Here is a 3,744-nt window from a genome sequence, read left to right as displayed (position 1 = left end):
TGCGTTGACGGTACGATATCAATATCATCTGCCTACCCCAGGAGCATTGTACATTTAGAGTAGATAGTGCAACTGCGGTTCAGTTTAGCGGCACGTATCACTCCTTCCAGCATTAAACTGGAAATTACGCACGAAAGAGAATCACTCTGTCTAAGACCTCGTTTGGTATCGAACGGCTCGGAGAGATAATTCCCTATTTTAACGGAGCTGATCGTTGTGCTCAACCACATTCTGCATAGTCGCATAAGTTTCGCAGGGATACCAAATTTAGACATGGCGTCGACAGTCCTGTCCAACAATGATGCTACAAAAATGAGCCGAGCCAAAAAAACCAATATTCATTGAAATCACTAAAGGCTTTGCTTTAAAATATTAAATCAGTAATAATTCGTGCAAATTATTCAAAGAGGGTCGAGCCACGTTCAGGACGGTCATCAACATCAACTGATGATCAACACGTCAATAAAATAAAAAATGGTTATTGAGAATCGACGCTTAACATTCAGATATCTTATTGGCAACGTTGGAATATCGGAAAGATCAGTGAAATCCTTTTTGAAAAGTTAGAGAAAAGTGAAAGCACAAGAAAAAAAGAAAAATAGCGTCGCTTTAACATTTGTGAAACAATGCTTTCCGACTACCAGGATGTCATGAAACGTATTATTACTGGCAATGAGTCTTGGATCTATGTTTACGACCCGGAAACAGACGACCAATCGGCCGAATCAAGGTTATGTGACGGTTTTTTTCAATTATCGAAGTTTGGTGCACTCCGAGTTCCTTCCGACCGGTCAAACTGTCAACAAAAAAAAAACGAGTGTTATGCGTCTACTTTTTTTCGTTTGCGCGAAGCTTTTCGTAAAAAATGGTCGGAATTATGGGCCGACAACTCTTAGTTTATGCACCCTCGCATATTGCGTTGATTATTCGTGAGTTTTTCGCCAAATTTTCCACCAATATCGTGTCGAGACCACTGTATTCGCCTGATTTAGCTCCGTGTGACTTCTGGCCATTCAGCAAACTCAAACTACCGCTTCGGGAAAACGGATTTGAGTCAATTGAAGGCGTTGGCACAAGTCTATTGGTGCCAAAGGAGAATGTTTGAGGGAGACGACATACATTTTGAAGAATAAATTAATAATTTTAAAATTATAAACAAAGTCTTACTATATTTTGCCCACAGGTATATATCAAAAATTTAACTCGCCTTAAGTAGTAAAAGCACTTAAAAATTGCTAAAGGAAAAATGGACTGAGGAAGCAGATAAAATATGTAAGTATTAGTCATGCAACCACTATCACACTAATCGTATATACCGAAAGACAGGTTAAGGTTCTTAACTTGTAAAGCTGTTTGATGGCCAAAACTGAATTATCATGCGTGCAATTCCTTAACTGATTAAATAGCAATCTTCCTGAATACATAAAATCGCATAAAACTAATTGATAATACGATAATGGCTAATAGCCATGTAATCATGCAATTTATAATTCTTTAATTTGAATTTACAAAGAAGCTTTGTGCCATCTCGAAGCCAAATTATGCAGAAAAAGAATTTTAAGCACCTATAAATATATGTGTGTATATAGATATATATAGTACGCTTATACATAATTCATTTTTAATTTCAGAACTGTCCCAAATCTCGGCAACGTGAAACGCAGTCGGCGCGTCACACCGCAGCGAAACGCTCGAGACGGGCAATATTTTGATGCTTTTGCCTTTGGCGTCCCCGCCTGCTTTACAAAAATGCGTGTAAGATCCAAATGGCCACATCCCTGGCCCTAGCTGCTGATAAATTGCGCTGTTGTCTCGCATTCGTTTTGTAATTGTGCGTCACAACAAAATGAGCAACTCAAAGGCCAACAAGACACGACTAACCGAAACTTACCTGATTTTCGAATAAAAGGAAGAAAGAAATGCAATAAAAAGCGGACAGAAGTCACAGCTACGAATGCCAAAGAGACATTTGCACAACCAAATGCGTCATAATTCACGAATTGCTTGCACAAAGTGCACGAGGCAGGGCGCTGAGCACTTTTAGGCGGCACCACGATGATGCCTGCATCATTCAGCGTTTAAACCCGACGATGCAGTATCTTTATTAAAAATGAGTTTCGAAAAAAGTACCGCAAATGCTGAAATGGATATCGCAGCGGTGCAGGGAAAAGCCAAAATAAACAACAAAAACAAACGAAAAACAACAATAATGTATGCGAGAGAGTTACGAGAAATTAAGAAAGCAATCAGAAATCTGCAAACATGGCACAGGGCATTATGAAAAACGCCAAAAGGCAGGCCAACAAGCTAATGAATTCCAAAGCCGAAACCCAAAAATAAAAAAAAAAAAACAAAAAAACCGAATGAAACATAAAACAACGAATCAGCTGAATGCGAATTGCGAGCGAAACGACCAAAAAACAGACGCTGGCACCAACCCGCACCCACGCTGCGGCATGAGGGTCGCTGCAGCTTGCTGCATACATAAATTGTGAGAATTTCTTACTATTCTTATTGCTGTTATTGTTGTTGTTGTCATTGTTGTAAATGCGTTTATGCGTGCGTTTGCCGGCTCGTTAACAAATGTTTCGCCACTAAAAAGTGTTATTGACCCTTAAACCGTTAGTGTTGGGACAGCTTGCACTGCGCGCACACACTGTGGGCACACAGGGGTGAGGGCGCGCGATCAAGATACTACTCATGCCATAAGTAGTTACGTATATATGTACATATGTACATACATATGTATGTATGTATGTGGCGAAGTGAAGCGAATTGCAGCGGGACGGTGGTGTGGTGACAGAAGCACATCAAAGAATTATGGCTTGACAACAAACAACACCAACACGCACATACACACCAATACAGTCATGTGAAAGTGTGCGTTTGCAACTGTAGGCGGTGCAGGCGGATATAGGTTTTTATATCCCGCAGTGGAACATATATTAAAAGGGCCAGAGGACATTGACGTCCACTCGCATCACAATCGTTGCATCAGAGACGCCACACCGCAAACGCATATACATATACACAAGTGCAAACACACACACATACGTATATGTATGAGCTTTCTTGTTTGTCTGTTGACCAGCGCTTGCACACGCTTGTCCCTTGAGTGTTGCTTGTAATCGGAAGCGTTGCACGCGAGTGTTGCAGCATGGCATATCCATCACCGGCGACGTTGATGGTGTTATTGCCTAGCTGCCCTGGGTTATATGCAATGCATACATACCTACACACACTGGCAAACATTTATGCTTTTTGATATATGAGCATATGCAGCTTGCAGTTATTGTCCTATCAAGCTTGTCTTGACTTCTCGAGTTTTAGTTTTTTTCGCAATCTTGCAGCTTTTCAAGTTCTTTGACCAATCTTTTTTGGAAAGAGATGAGCAAGATGAGATGAAGAGGTTAATAGCTTCTGCTGCTTATAATTATATATATTTGAGGATTTAATTGAATATTATTTCGCACAACACATTGATTCGGTATATAATAGTATTGTTCATATAAAGATTACTCGTATTATATTTGTAACATCTCAAAATAATCGAGGTTTAGGCTGACGAGTGGAGTTGAATTTTGGATGATTGCCTGTCCGTGCAAGTTGTAGATATGTGTTTTACAAATCACTGAAGCTATATTAACCAAACTTCAGTGCCTTCTGCGCCAGTGTGAAAATGGGCAAAATCAGATAAAAACCCCGCTTTCTTCCAGAGATACATTGTTTATATGAAAAACTACT

The sequence above is a fragment of the Bactrocera neohumeralis genome, chromosome 6 (assembly GCF_024586455.1).
Source record: "Bactrocera neohumeralis isolate Rockhampton chromosome 6, APGP_CSIRO_Bneo_wtdbg2-racon-allhic-juicebox.fasta_v2, whole genome shotgun sequence".
NCBI classification, from domain to species: domain Eukaryota; kingdom Metazoa; phylum Arthropoda; class Insecta; order Diptera; family Tephritidae; genus Bactrocera; species Bactrocera neohumeralis.
The sequence above is the reverse complement of the archived record's forward strand: the minus strand, read 5'-3'. Positions refer to the sequence as shown.